The following is a 17,242-nucleotide window of genomic DNA, read 5'->3' as shown; positions in this document are numbered from 1 at the left end:
AATCCGTAGCGTCATAAAATGGTTTTTGATAAGGAAATGGTTTTGAATGGTTTTATTACAAGAAAAGATTCCATCACCCTGAAAGTTTATCTCTTGATACTGTATTGTTGAATCTTGCAATTCCATTGTTAATGTATTATTCTTGTTTATGTATATTATATGGCTTGTTGAGCATTTGGCTAACTACTTGCTTACCCTGATATTACAGCTAGCAAATATGGTTAGATTCAAGCAGACAACGCGTAAGACTTGTGATGCCGATTCGTATGTTCGAGCTCAGGTAGTTAGTGATTTTGTGTGTGAGGACTCGATATTGGAATCAGGTTATATTAATTAATAGTGTTGGGCTGTTCCAAACCCTAAACTGTAAAGATCTTGGATTCGGATGTATTTCCTTTTGTTAACTAATATAATTACTCGTATATTGTCTTTTGTAAATGTTTGGGGCGTGCCAGTTTTTGGTATCAGAGCTATGGTTTTGAGTCCCTGGACAGCCCAAATAGGTTATATATGTATATAGGTTTATAGAATATTATACGAGAGTGTAGGTATAGGATATTCGAGTCGTTCGATACTAATTCTCTTATATATATCTATGCATTTTTTGGAAGCAAAGGGCGGATTCCTCATCATCCTCTGAACCGTCCGACATAATTGCTTTCTCCGTGTATGCTGAGTTGAGGCGTGAGTTCGATAGGCTTCAAGGAAAGTACGATCGAATGTTAGAGCGATTGAAGAACGTGTATCCGGACAGCCGAAATTATGGAGGAAAGCCTAAGGAGCAGATGACTGCGTGACTTGAGACCTTGGTTCAGTACGTTAACACTAAGCTTGATAAAATGCCATCACAACGAGACCGTACCAGCCAGTATACTATCCAGATGATTGCGGACGAGCTCTAGTGCATTGTGAAGACGCTTCGTGAGGAGAAGACTACCGGACCCCGTTCTGATGGAGTGGAGCCTTAGTTCTTTCCATTATCTATTTTTCATGTCGTTGTATTGTTGGACTTTGTAGAATTCCCTGTTGTTTCCTTTAATTAAGCATGTTATCCCTAGATTCAGACTCTATTCCAATCTTGATGTACCTTGACCCTAATTTCAATAATTATGCACTATCGTTCGATTTGCTTTCACTTGTTCTTATGCCTTTATATGCATCGCCCTTATTGTTTAATTCGAAACCCGATTGAATGAATATAATGACTTGTGACACCTTAACCTTGAAATTTTCTGTATTGTTCATACCTGTTTTTGATATAACTTTTATTTCAGGATCATGCCACCTAAAAAGAAGAACCCGACAACAAATTCTACCACAGATCCTAATATTCTTCGACTTCTGGAAACCTTACAACAGCAAACAAATGCTATAGCTCAACAACAACTAACTCTTCAACAACAATTCAAAAAAAAAGATAATCGTGAACCACACTAACCACCTGATCCACCAGTACCACCTCGCCAAATTGTTACTTTCAAAGCTTTTCAGAATGTGAATCCACCTGCATTTTATGATACCACTGATCCGGTAATAGCTAATACATGGATCGGGGAAATGGAAAGAGCTTTTGAATTGGTTCAGTTAGGAGAAGATCAGAAGATGCCATATGCTACTTATTTTCTGAAAGGGGAAGTCATATATTGGTGGGATTCAGTGAAAGCTATGGAGACAAATCACCCGCTTTCTTCGGAAAGGTTTAAGAGGTTATTCCGGGAAAAGTATTACCCTAAGTATATGCAGAATCAAATGGAGCTTAAATTTCTGGAATTGAAGCAAGGAAGTATGTCTGTATTGGAGTACGAGAAGAAGTTTATGGAGCTGTCAAGGTTTGTGACGAAGTATACCAATACTGAGGAAGAGAAAGCAAAGAGATTCCAACAAGAATTAGAGCCTTGGATCAGAGATAGAGTGGCTATGTTTGAGTTTGATACTTATGCTAGAGTAGTACAGAAGGCAGCTCTGATTGAGAGTAATGGGATACAGTAAAGGAAAGAAAAGGATAACAAGAAGAGAAATGTTCCATTTTATGGAGAGAAGTCTGAAGCCAGAAGTTCACAAGACAGGAATGTGAAAAGGATTGGATTCCACAAAGGCGGAAATTTTCAGAAGAAGGGAAATTTGAACAAGAGACAAGATTCTAAGGGGACAACCGGTCAAGCCAAGGACAAGTTGGAGAAAATAGATTTCAGAGACCAGAGTGCAAGCATTGTGGAAAAAGACATCCAGGAGTGTGTAATAAGTTAAACATGACATGCCATAGATGCAATCAGAAGGGACACTTGGCTAACAAGTGTAAGATACCGAAGCCGGGAGTTACATGCTATAAGTGTGGAAAGACTGGACATATAGCTAGGGAATACAAGTCAACCGGACCAGTCAAGGCTTTGATGAACGTGGAAAGTACTAGTGCAAGCATGCCAGCTAAGGTATTGGCATTACCTCCACCATCTACCATAACTCCGCAAGCTACAGCAAGGACATTTGATTTAAAGATGAAGGACGCTGTTTAGAATTCTGAGGTGATAGCAGGTAAACTTTTAATGAATAATGTTGAAGCTAAGGTATTGATTGATTCTGGAGCTACTAGATCTTTTATATCAGAAACTTTTGTTGATAAAATTAAATGTGATAAAATGACCCTGAACGAGATAATAGATGTGGTAATTGTGAACCAAGAGAAGATTCCTGTGAGTCAATTATGTCCTAAGTGTGAGATTGATATTTCAGGGCATAAATTTTCAGCAGACTTGATACTTTTCAAGTTAGGGAGTTTGACATAATCTTAGGCATGGATTGGTTAGGGAAGAATAATGCCCAGATAGATTGTAAATATAAGAAAGTATATTTAAAGACAGAGATTGGAGAGAAAGTGGTATTTAAGGGTCAGAGGCAAGAATGACTGTTTCTTACCATCATTCAGGCACGGAACTAGCCTATATAATGGATTCAGAAAGAGAGAGCCTCCGCATGGAAGATATCCCTACAGTCAACGAGTTTTCAAATGTGTTTCCAGATGAACTACAAGGTTTACCGCCCGATCGACAGATTGAGTTTGAGATCAACCTTGCTCCAGGCACGGAACTAGTTTCGAAGGCACCTTATAGAATGGCACCAGCAGAAATGAAAGAGTTGGCGAGCCAGCTACAGGATTTGTTGGACAAAGGAGTGATACGGCCAAGTACGTCACCATGGGGAGCACCTGTTCTATTCGTAAAGAAGAAGGATGGAAGCATGAGGTTATGTATAGACTATCGGGAGTTGAATAAGATGACGATTAAGAACCATTACCTGCTACCAAGGATAGATGATTTATTTGATCAGCTGAAAGGAGCTAAGTGCTTTTCCAAGATTGATTTAGGGCTGAGCAAAACCGAACCGAAACCGAAAAACCGAACCGAACCATGCTAATTTGGTTCGGTCCTAAATTTTTTAGAAATTCGGTCAATTCGGTCTGGACCGAATAGACCAAAATAAAATTCGGTTCGGTTCGGTTCTTTTCACAAATATTTCGGTCCAGACCGAATAGACCAAATCATAAATACTATAATTTTGTATTATATATATTACATATATCTTAAAAATTATAATCAAAATTTTTAATTTGTAATTATATTTATGGAGTATTAGAACTCTACATATCACATTACTTTAATTATATTTTAAAATTTATAATTTGTGATTTAATTTTTAATACAATTTTATTTTTGAAAAAAATTTCGGTCTATTCAGTCCAAAACCGGACCGAACCGAATTATTTCGGTTCGGTTCGGTCCGGTCCATAATATAACTTCGGTCCGGTTCGGTCCAAGAAAAAATGACTATTCGGTTTTTCGGTCTATTCGGTTCGGTCCGGTTTTGGACCGAACCGACCGAATGCTCAGCCCTGGATTGATTTAAGATCAGGATACCATCGATTGAAGATCAAAGAAGACGACATCCCGAAGTCAGCATTCAGAACAAGATACGGACATTATGAATTCTTAGTAATGCCTTTTGGGTTGACTAATGCTCCTGCAGCATTTATGGATCTGATGAACCGGGTATTTAAAAAGTATTTGGACAAGTTTGTAGTGGTATTCATTGATGATATTCTTATATATTTAAAGTCAGAAGAAGAGCATATGCAGCATCTATGGTTAGCATTGGAGATACTCCGACAAGAGAAGTTGTATGCCAAGTTTTCTAAGTGTGAGTTCTGGTTAAAGGAAGTTCAATTTCTGGGACATGTTATTGGAAGTGAAGGAGTCAAAGTGGATTCGGCAAAGATTAAGGCAATCATGAGTTGGGAGAGACCAAAGACACCTACAGAAGTGCGAAGTTTTCTAGGATTGACGGGATATTATAGAAGGTTTGTTAAAAATTTCTCAAAAATTGCCACGCCATTGACTAAGTTGACTAGGAAGAATCATAAATTTGAATAGAATGCAGAATGTGCAGATAGTTTTCAAGAATTGAAACAGAGGTTGGTTACAGCTCCGGTACTAGTATTACCAGACGATCAAGGAGACTTTGTGATTTTCAGTGATGCTTCACATAAGGGTCTGGGTTGTGTGCTAATACAACACAACAAGGTGATTGTGTATGCATCCAGACAGTTAAAACCTCATGAATTGAAGTATCCTACACATGACTTGGACTTAGCAGCTATAGTATTTACACTTAAGATTTGGAGATATTACCTTTACGGAGAAATGTGTGAGATCTACACGGATCACAAGAGTTTAAAGTATATTTTCACTCAAAAGGAGCTCAATATGAGGCAAAGGAGATGGTTGGAATAAATTAAGGACTATAATTGCTCGATAAATTATTATCCGAGAAAGGCAAATGTGTTAGCTGATGCTTTGAGTAGGAAAAAGAGGTTGAATATGGCAGCAGTATCAAAGGAATTATCTGGAGAAATCAGGAGATTTGAATTAGAACTGTGTGTTTGCGGAAAAGCTGAGGAGATTTGTCGTACTATGACTTTTCAGCCATCATTGTTGGAAAATATAGAGAAATGTCAGGAAGAAGTGATGAAATAGGAGAATAATCAACTGACCGGAGAAAATATTTGTACTCAAAGGGATGAACAAAGTATATTAAGATTTTCCTCAAGAATTTGGATTCCTCATGTGACTGAATTGAAGAATGAGATATTACAAGAAGCTCATAATTCTAGATTTTCAATCCATTCGGGAAGCACCAAGATGTACCAGGACTTGAAGCAGAACTTTTGGTGGCCAAATATGAAGCGAGAAGTAGAAGAATAGGTTGTGAGGTGCTATACTTGTCAGAAAGTGAAGGCAGAACATCAAAGACCAAGTAGATTAATGCAGGCTTTAAAGATTCCAGAATGAAAGTGGGAAAACATTTCCATGGACTTTATAGTAGGATTACCACGAACGAAATCCGGACATGACGCTATATGGGTTATAGTTGATCGCCTTACAAAGTCGGCACATTTTCTTCCGATTAACGAGAGGTCTTCATTGGACAGATTGGTCCACCTGTATGTGCGTGAAATCGTATTACGACATGGTGTACCTGTATCAATAGTTTCGGACAGAGATCCACGATTTAACTCGAGATTCTGGAAGCAATTTCAAGAAAGTCTTGGAACCAAGTTGAATATGAGTACGGTGTATCATCCGCAGACTGATGGTCAAAGCGAGAGGACAATTCAAATAATTAAAGACATGTTGCGTTGCTGTGCAATTGATTTTGCGGGAAGATGGGACGACCACCTAACATTGATAGAATTCTCCTATAACAATAGCTATCACACCAATATTGGCATGCCACCATACGAAGCTTTATACGGATGAAAGTGCGGATCACCAACCAGCTGGGATGAAGTGGGAGAAAGAAAGATTTTAGGCCCGGAATTGGTGCAACAAATGCATGAGACAATCAAATTGATTCAGAAGAGATTACTTGCTGCTCAAGATAGGCAAAGAAAGTAGGCAGACCCGACATGTAAGGATATCAGATTCCAAGTAGGTGAAGCCGTATTGCTAAAAGTATCACCGAGGAAAGGATTGTCTCAATTTGGCAAGAAAGGGAAGTTATCACCTAGATATATTTGTCCTTTTGACATTTTGAGTCAAGTAGGGAAGGTGGCCTATGAATTAGCTTTGTCGCCTCGGTATCAGCATGTGCATAACGTGTTTCATGTGTCATTACTTAAGAAGTATAATCCTGATGCCAACCATGTGACAGAATATGAACCTACAAAGATTCAGGCAGACCTGTCATTTGTGGAGCAAACTGTCAAAATACTCGACTGGCAAGAGAAAAGTCTTAGAAATAAGTTGGTCAAGTTGATAAGAGTACTTTGGAGAAATCCTAAGGTTGAAGAGTCAACATGGGAACTAGAGTCGGAGATGCGTAGCCGGTATCCTCACTTATTCTCCTAGATTCTGAGGACAAAATCCTTAAAGGGGGAGAGGATGTTACGACCGGTATTTCTAAACCCTATCTATATATAATTGTGTGTATATAATTAAAATTTAAATTGTTTGGAATTATAAATGTGGATGATCTATATGACTGAGTGCCTATAAACTAAGTGTTTAATGTATTAGTTTATATAACATTTTTTGAAAAGAAAATCATATCATTTAGTATTTTTAAATGATAATCAAAATTACTTCATTTTATCTGAAAAATTGATTTTAAAAATCTTTTAACAATAAATTTTCAAATTTTATATCATTAAATTTCTAAAATCGTAAGCTATTTTATAATATTTATTTTGTGATTTATGGAGGTGCATTTATATTTATAAATATTTTTATATAAATTAGTTGATTTTTAAATTGCAAATTACTTAGTTGCCGATGCATGTAAATACCCTCCAATTCAATTTAAAAGGGCATAAGAGACAATTCATACCCCACTAACCTTCTTCTATCCACCAAAAGACTAAACTACCCTTGCATGCACTTTTGCTTGGTTATTGGAGAAAGGCACTTTAGTACATTCCAAATTCCACTTTTGAATTAGTGCATAATGAACCATAAAGAGAGGAGTTAAGCCAAAACCACACTTCACTCAAGCTCATCATTTTCACTCTCAAATTTTCTCTCCTCCCCCTCTCTTTTTCTTCATCCGGCCGAAGCCCTTTCCCCATTCCCTTCAATTTTTCTTCATCAAATCCTTGACATTCTAGTGTAATTCCATTACCCATTCATATAATATACACTTTACAAGAAGTTACATGCTTAGGAGATGAAGTTTAATGCTTGCATGTCTTGATTTTATGTGATCTCCAAAGAGAAACTCTTAATTCATGTGGATTAAAGAGTTCTCTATGATATATACTTTTTATGTGCATAAACTAAGTGTTTCCATAAATAAAACTCTTTTAAAACCTTTGCATGCTACTGATATTTAGTTGTAAAGTCATATTCTACTTTGCATGTTAGAGATAGGGCATTATTTTCAAGTATAATCATGTTATATGTGCTCTTCTTTTCGAAAATGTACATGAATGCTTAGTTTGTGTTAAATTCGACCTTATATGTGCTCAAGATGAATTGTTTCCTTGATATTATGCTTGATCTTAGTTTTTAAAAGGTAGTGTGCATGATATTTTGAAGTAGTTAAGTATTTTAAGTCAAATTTATGAGCTAATAACCCTCTTGTTTAGTCGAACTTGATTTAGTGATCATCTTGAGTTGCATGTTAAGTTTTATTTTGCATGTTGGTACTATAGGGCATGGATGATCTCCATTATTGGTTGATGCCTTAGTTTAGAGTCTTATAGTAGTAAATTTTCCTTGGTTGAGATTTAATTCGTGGTTTTAAAGTGGGAGTTAAGGTGGAACGGCTAGGATAGAATCCTGAAATTTTTTCCAGATTTGCATGTGAGTTTTGTGTTGATTTTGAATGGGCGTTTCTTAGGCATTGTTAGGCCCCAGCCACGGGGAGTTAATACTTCGGGTATAATTAAGTCTAAAAGTCACAAATTAGAGAAACTCAACCATTTAGTGAGGTGCACACACCAAAATATAGAATCTGTCCAGCAATGATAGTTTTGTTGCAACTTAGAAATGAGGGGTTTTGACCATGTCCTGGGTAGGCCCTCACTAGGCCTTGGTTAGCCCTAGTTAGAGGGAGTTTCAGAGGAGTTTTTCCATCCATAGTTCATAGTAATTGAGTTAGAATCATGTGTCATAAGTTAGTGCAAAACTGGACACTTTTATGTCCAGAAAATAGGGGAACTTTGGACTTTAAGCTTAGGCCCAGGTAGGCCCAATCTAGGCCCTTGAGGCACACCAAGTTTGAGAGTTTCCTTATGGTCAGAAGAGTCTAGTGTAGAAGTTTGAGAGGTAACTTGAAGTGTAAGGGTGTCAATTATAATCATAAACCCATTGGTGCCACCCTAAAATCACTCTAATGAGAAAAATCACTTAACCTTTAGTTTTATGGAACTTATGAGTGAGGCCTAGGTTGACCACCATAGTTTTAAGATAGTATAAGGTCAGTAGAGTGTAAGGCCTAAGTCAGGGTCCATAATAACTTGGTTTAAAAAAGGCACTTCGAGTTATGAGGACGATATTAAGAGTTTTGGCTAGTTTAGCATAATTAAGTGACTTGAGTAAGTGGAGTGAGATCATCCAAGCCTAGTGATGCAATATAGTGTGTATGGATATATTATTATGTACTTAAATGTTCTATGAACATGAGTGGCTATGTGAACTATTATGATTATAAGGTAATTATAAGCGTTTATGTGTATATAGGCCTAAGTGCCAATGTGCGTAATTTCGGTTTATAATTAGGTTGAGTTAGTGAGTATATATTATAATGAGGATATTATTATTTTGTGTAGGATCTTGAGACGAGGGTAAACTTGCCATTAAAGTTGAGTCAAACTCCAGTTTCTCCCACCTGCCAATCAAGTCAAGCCTTTCTCAAGGCAAGTATTTCAACCTACCTTTTTGTTTATACTGCAAGATAGTGTTAGCCCAGCTTTTATATATGATGTGAGTATTCTAATTCACCTTGATATATATGATCCAAGTAGATTCAAATCTATGTTTCGTGTTATATGCAAATGCCATGAACCCTCAAGTATCTATTGTAAGTAGTTAAACTTTGCTTGGAGATTTCTATGCAAGTAATTCAAAAGTCATACCATTGTGATGTGGAACCCTGTGCAAGTTATACTCAGTAACCTTATCTTGATACCTAAAAGTCAGCTATCCCTTAAAAGTTGTTCATAATTGCTTGATAACCCTATTCTTACCCCTAAAACATGATACCATGTTATACTTTGAATTGATGCTCACCTTCTTTATATTTCAATACCTATATCTTATATGGAACCATTACCTTGAACCTAGTTTGACTTAGTTCCTTCATACTATCCGATAACCCTACTAAATCTCATTGTCAAATTCTTTGTGAATAGAAACCTTGCAATTCCCTTGATATAGTATAGTCTAGTTAATCATGGCCTTGAAATTTAGTGGACCTATTCCCTGTGGTTCAAAGTTGATCTATAACCCTTGATAAAGATGTTCATTGTTTAAGAAATTAACCGTCACTTGGCATCAGTTTTTAAAATAAAAAGTTAAAATTTGGATTTCCAGTACCGAAGGGGGACAAATATTTTCTTTAGATAGTGGATCTAGCTGAGACGCAAGTCCTTTCCGCTCTTAATTTGTAGGTTTAAAAGTTTTTTAGGCATCCCATTAATGTTCTAGAACCCAGCGAGGTTCGGGATTACTTCGCGGCTGATCACCGGCTGTAATTCGTAGCGTCATAAAATGTTTTTTGATAAGGAAATGGTTTTGAATGGTTTTATTACAAGAAAAGATGCCATCACCATGAATTTTATCTCTTGATACTGTATTGTTGAATCTTTCAATTCCATTACTAATTTATTATTCTTGTTTATGTATATCATAGCGCTTGTTGAGCATTTGGCTCGCTAATTGCTTACCCTGATATTATAGCTAGCAGATATGGTTAGATTCAAGCAGACAGCGCGTAAGACTTGTGATGCTGATTCGTATGTTCGAGCTCAGGTAGTTAGTGATTTTGTGTGTGAGGACTTGATATTGGAATTAGGTTGTATTAGTTAATAGTGTTGGGCTGTTCCAAACCCTAAATTGTAAAGATCTTGGATTGAGATGTATTTACATCCTTTTGTTAACTAATATAATTACTCATATATTGTTTTTGTAAATGTTTGGGGCGTGTCAAAATTGAAACCTAGCAGATAGATAAGTGGCAAACATATTATCTGGTATGCTAGAAGTTAAGTATAGAAGAGAGCAAATCACATCTATATAGGTATTAGTGTCCACTATCTTTTCAGAAGTGTTCATTTCAAGCTCCGCGGCAGTTGGCATGGGTGTTTTAGCAGGAGAACAGTTTGATAAGTCAAATTTCTTTAAAAGATCATTTATATATTTTGTTTGACTTATAAAAATTCCTTCTTTCACTTGCTTAATTTGCAAGCTAAGGAAATATGTTAATTCACCCATCATGTTAATTTCATACTTGGTATTAGTTTGGAAAACTTTTTGCATAACTTCTCATCAGTAGTTTTAAAAATTATATCATCCACATAAATTTGAACAAGTATACTAGAGCCATTAACATTTCTGTACAAGAGAGTTTTATCTACTGTACCTCCGGTGAAATGATTTTCAAGTAAAAACTGAGATATAGTGTCATACCAGGCTCTAGGTGCTTGCTTCAAGCCATATAGTGCTTTTAAAAAAATATACATATTATTGGAAATTTGAATCTTCAAAATCAGGTGGTTGGCATACATACACTTCTTCTTCAAGTTCTTCATTTAAAAAAGCACTTTTCGCATCCATTTGATAGATTTTGAAATTTGCATGAGCTGCATAGGCCTGAAAAATCCTGATTGCTTCCAATCTTACTACATGAGCAAATGTTTCATCAAAATCAATTATTTCTTCTTGCGTGTAACCTTTAGCAACCAATCTAGCTTTGTTCCTTGTGACTATGCAATTCTCATCCATTTATTTTCGAATACCCATTTGGTTCCAATGATTGATCTATCTTTTGGCCTAGGTAGCATCTTCCATACTTTGTTCCTTTTAAATTAGTTTAGCTCTTCTTGTATAGATAAAATTCAATTTGAATCTAGTAGAGCTTTCTCAACTCTTTTAGGCTCTTCTTGTGAAAGAAAGCTGTTATATAGGCATTCTTCTTGAGTTGCTCTTCTAGTTTTAATTATGTAAGATTCATCTCCAATGATTAGATCAAATGGATGACTACTCCTTGTCCATTTCCTTTGAGAAGGCAAGTTTGATCTTGACGATGTGACTCTATTTTCTTCATTATGTTGCACAGAGTTTGAAGTCATATTCCTTGAAACTCACCCTGAGTTTGAGGCTTCAAAAACATTAGCAGTTATGGAGTTCTAAGTTCTATGTCAACTGATAGTTCATTTTGAGCATCGCTGGATAGCTCATTTTGATCAATGGTTGTCCTGTTGAGTTGATAGACAGCTGTTACATTATGTTGATCAACTGATATTTTCATATTATTTGGATTAGCAGACTCCTTGTTAATTTTTCTAGGAACATCATCAGTTTCATCTTGCAAGTCATTATCACATGAATCCCTTTGTCATTTTCCAATTAATCATCAAATATAATAACATCATTATATTCTTGATATATCAATCCTTGAATCCCTTTGTCATAAAAAATCATATGAACTGATTCCTTAACAATGTCGATTCTCATATTTTATACTCGGTAGGCTTTGCATGCTGCATATCCAATTAAATTTCTTCATCTTCCTTAGCTTCAAACTTACCAATGTTTTCTCCTTGATTTCTCAGAACAAAACATTTACATCCAAACATGTGTAAAAAATCTAAGGTTGGTTTCCTCCCTTTAAAAAGTTGATAGGGAGTCGTACCATGAGCTTGATTTATCAAAGATATATTTTGAGTGTAACATGCAGTGTTAATGGCTTCAGCCCAGAAGTAGGTAACTTAGATTCTCCAAGCATTGTCCTTGTAGCTTTAATAAGACGTATTTTTTTCCTTTCTACTACTCCATTTTATAGAGGAGTTTTAGGTGCAGAAAACTCATGATAAATACCTTTCTTCTCACAGAATTCCTTCGTGACTGAATTCTTGAACCCTGTTCCATTGTCACTTCTGATTTTCCTAACTTTTAAATCTAAACTATTGTTGACTATCTTAATGTGATTAATAATGATTTCACATGCCTCATTCTTTGAATAAAGAAAGAAGGTTCATGTAAATTTTGAGAAATCATCAATAATTACAAGACATTATTTCTTCTTAGAAATATACATGATATTGACTAGTCTTACTTTTGAAAGATGCTTAAGGATGTGTGACGCCCTCCAGACCCGGGGTCTAGATTTGGGGGTCACTAGCCAAAAAAACCAAAATATAATAATCACAGTGGAATAATATAATACATATGACCCCTTGCATGCAATTGGATCGATCACATGTTATAGTATGGAACAGGCACTAATACAAACCAACTGTTATTACAAACCATAAGTCTAATTAGTTTTATAACTTATTCAAATTTTATTACAAACCTTTATACTATTCAAGCATCCCAAACTGTCTACCTGGAAAACACACCAAACTATTTACAAGCACTCGACTTCTGGTCAAACTTGGGACTCAAGCCTGCTCTGGCTTAGCTGAAAGATTAGAATAATAAACAAGTATGAGCGAAAAGATGCTCAGCAAGTAATATAGAGATTGTAAGTGAACAACAATAACAATATCTGAGTAAAATCAGAAGCTGATATAAACTTTAAAGTTTAAGCGACAGTTTAATAAAATATAATTATGCACTATGATGTTCCTGATGATCAGTCATGAAACAACACCGGTATCCCGCAGCCATACCGTACCTATTGGATATCCATGAAGAAGGCATATATTCGCCTGGCAAGATATTACACTTTCGTATAATAACTCACGCTGGACCGGTGCCTCGGCCCCTTATGCTAACCAAGATTCAATTCACAAAACAATTTTGATTAAAGAAGTCGGATCAATGACATCCTTATCTATTCAACCCCCCATGTCACATTGTCCGGAGTTATCTCAACAACTGATGGCGAAGTAACTAGAACAATTAGTTATTCGCTAATCTCAATTCAAAGTTTCACTGTATAGAGTATATCTGGATAGTATAGTTATTCACTATCTATCGAGTCAAAAGATTGGTTCTAGCAGAATGATTGCTAGAATATGAGAATGTCAATAAATATAGGAATATTGATATTCAATATGCTATTAGAGTATTTTTAAACAGTTCTATATTTGAGTATGTAAAATAATAAACTATTCTGAATTTAGAATAGGGGAGAATACTTGCCTGGTATGCTCAATAACCTCTTACTATAACTCTGCTTATAGTTGCTGGCTACTATCTCCGACTAACACTTGACTGCACTCCTTGTTACTTGATTCTATAAACAAAAGGACTATCTTAATTGACATAACTAAACTCAATCGACGTAACTATACGTCTTGACATCTACCCGATCGTTTATAACTAGCATGGTATTTTAAAACTATAACATTTAGCATGCATATCATATAGCACATAATCATGGTATTCGTATAACACGTAATCACATATTTCATGTAATACATAAGTCAAATCATTAAAAGATACGTCTCAGTGCGTTCAGAATGAAAATTAGGTCAATATTAGCATTTACCGATCAAATACCGCCTCAAACTGATGCACAAATCAAATGACATTGCAATACAAAAGAAATTAGGTCTCAAAAGTATTTTTATTGGAAGCGCAATATTTTTCTGAGTCTGTACGCGTTCGTTTCGTATTAAACGGACGGTTTAATTATTATGAATAAAATAAGAAATAAATAGATTTAAATCAATTAATAATAATATTAATTGACTTTTAAATACCAAAATATAATTTTTTAAAACCTAAAAATAACTTTTAGAAATTATTTGAATTAATTATAAATAATTTACATTTATTTAACTATTTATAAATTAAATGATTAAATGATTTTAATCAATTAATTAGATTCATAAATAATTAACTAAAATAAATTATAAATAATTAAATCAAATTAGATTTTCGAAAATAATAAAAGAAAATAATTTTAGGAATTTAAAATAATTAAGAAAATAATTTTTGGTATTTAAAATAATTATTAAATGATTTTTGAAAATAAAAGATATGATTTTAAAAAATGAAATTGAATTTTTGAATTAAAATAAAGGAAAATCTGGGAAACAGTTTAGGGGAAAGGGGGTTACGGTTTTTGTGGATTAAAGTCGGGTCAGGGGTGGGTCGACATCCGGGTCATCCGGGTCGACGAAGAACATGAAGAACCGCCGGAAAATTCTGCAGAATCCGGCGGCTGCAGATTTTCCGGTCGGTTTCCGACCAGGCCAAAAATGGCCCTTCACAGCACCGTTAACCCGCGTTTTTGATCGAAATATGCCCCTTCCATTCCCAGCAACAACACCGCCACCCTAACAGCCACATCCAACCATCTGTTCTTCTTCTCCGATGAAAATCGAGCAGAAACCGGTGACTAAGTTAAAACTCCGGCTTACAGGGGTTTTCTACTCGATTTCACACCAAAATTAACGTTTTAACTATCAAAATCAAGCCCTGAAATCATATAATCAATTCATAAACCTAAAATTATCAACCAATTCTTATATAACCCAGAAATTCAAAATCAAAAATTAAAATTTTCAAGAACTTCGGTTTAGACTAATCACAGGCTTTAATCCAGTATCAATATCAATACAAACAGATAGGTAAACCGATCAGAAAATGGCTTCCTTTGAGATATGCTCTCGAGACTAACAGATAGAGAAGAAGACTGTGTTTATCTGTTTTGATTTATGACTTTTATTAAATCATACAGATAAACACTGAGGTTCTTTATACTCAGTAACTTACCCCGATAAACCATAAATCGATACTCAATCTCGTATTTTAAAATAAAAGCCCGAAATTAACAATTTACGGGGAATAACTTTAAAAACAATTAAATATAAAATTTAAATCAAAATTCCCTAAAAATTTCGAATATTTCAAAAAAATGCAGAAATACTGGGTATTTAAAATATGATTGATTTTATAAAAATAAAAACATGAATTTTGTGGGTTTTGTCGTTCCGGTGGGGTCCCGGTCCGTTGATTTTTGAAAAACGGAAACGATCCCTAAATTACCAGAAAATCCCGAAAACACGTAAAATACATTCAAACACGCATAAATCGAAATAAAACGAGTATCTTAATAAAGACGCTGATAAATACGCGTCCTGATTGCATATAAGTTCATATAATTGCAATTTAAACATATTTGAATCATTCGAAAAAATTTCTGGCCCGCACAAAACACACATAACAACTGTAACATCTAATATCATGGCAATGATCATTTTAAATTTATAAAACATATAATATTTATTTATTTAACATATAATATTCACATAATTTTCCCGGATATTACATCCTTCCCCCCTTAACAGGATTCTGTCCTCAGAATCAGCCTAGGAAAACAAATGAGGATACTTGGATCACATTTCACTTTCTAACTCCCAAGTCGACTCTTCAACTTTGGGATTCCTCCACAAGACTCGTACTAAAGATACAGACTTATTCCTGAGCACTCTTTCTTTCTTATCTAAAATCTGCACTGGTTGCTCTACAAAAGATAAATCTGGCTGAATCTCGATTGGCACATATTCTATCACATGACTGGAATCAGGAAAATAACGCTTCAACATTGACACGTTGAACACGTTGTGAATATGCTGCATGTGAGGTGGTAACGCTAATTCGTAAGCAACCTTTCCCACATGCTTCAAAATCTCAAAAGGACCAACATAACGCGGACTCAGCTTTCCTTTCTTTCCAAATCTTGATAAACCTTTCCAAGGAGAAACTTTAAATAACACTGTCTCTCCAACTTCAAATTCCATATCTTTTCTGGTAGGATCAGCATATTTGCGTTGATGATCTTGAGCTGTTATTAATCTTTTCCGAATGAGTTCTATTTTCTCCTTTGTCTGTTGGATCAATTCTGGACCCAAAATTTTTCTCTCACCAACTTCTTCCCAACATATTAGAGATCTGCATCTTCTCCCGTACAAGGCTTCGTAAGGCGGCATTCCAATACTGGCATGATAACTGTTGTTGTAGGAGAATTCAACTAATGGCAAATGCTCGTCCCAACTACCTTCAAAATCTAGTGCACATACCCTTAACATATCTTCAACAGTCTGAATCGTCCTTTCACTTTGACCGTCGGTCTGCGGATAATACGCGGTACTCATGTTCAGCTTCGTTCCGAGACAATCTTGAAAACTTCTCCAAAATATTGAATTAAATCGAGGATCTCTATCTGAAACTATGGATACTGGAACTCCATGTCGTGTCACAATTTCCTTAAGATATAACCGTACCAATTTATCCATTGAGAATATTTCGTTGATAGGAAGAAAATGCGCTGACTTCGTCAATCTGTCGATAATAACCCAAATAGCATCATGATTTGCCCTGGTCCTCGGTAATCCAACTACGAAATCCATCGTGATATGTTCCCACTTCTATTCTGGAATGTCCAATGGCTGTATTAGTCCACTGGGCCTTTGATGTTCCGTTTTGACTCGCTGGCATGTGTAACATTTACTTACCCATTCTGCAATTTCCTTCTTCATGCTTGGCCACCAAAAATTTTCTCTTAAGTCTCTGTACATCTTCGTACTCCTGGGATGAATTGAATATCTAGAATTGTGAGCGTCTCGAAGAATTTCATCTTTCAGCTCGGCTACGTTGGGTATCCATATTCTGGAAGAAAATCTTAATATCCCTTTATCATCCTTTTGGCTTCCTATCTCTTCTCCTGTCAAACTGTCTCGTTCATGACTCATTACTTCTTCCTGACATCTTTTTATCTTCTCTAATAGTTCTGGTTGAAAAGACATTGCACACAATACCTCTGTAGACACACTTGGGGTACTGACCTCTATTTCGAGTTTCTCAAATTCCTTAATCAACTCCTCGGATAAAATTATCATATTCAATCTTTCTTTTCTGTTCAGAGCGTCGGCCACCACATTTGCTTTGCCTGGATGATAGTTGATAGTACAGTCGTAGTCCTTGATCAATTCTAGCCATCTTCTCTGCCTCATGTTCAATTCCTTCTGGGTGAAGATATACTTTAAACTCTTGTGGTCCGTGTAGATTTCGCA

This window comes from Apium graveolens, chromosome 4, assembly GCF_009905375.1.
Source record: "Apium graveolens cultivar Ventura chromosome 4, ASM990537v1, whole genome shotgun sequence".
Taxonomy (NCBI): domain Eukaryota; kingdom Viridiplantae; phylum Streptophyta; class Magnoliopsida; order Apiales; family Apiaceae; genus Apium; species Apium graveolens.
Note: the sequence above shows the minus strand (reverse complement) of the source record.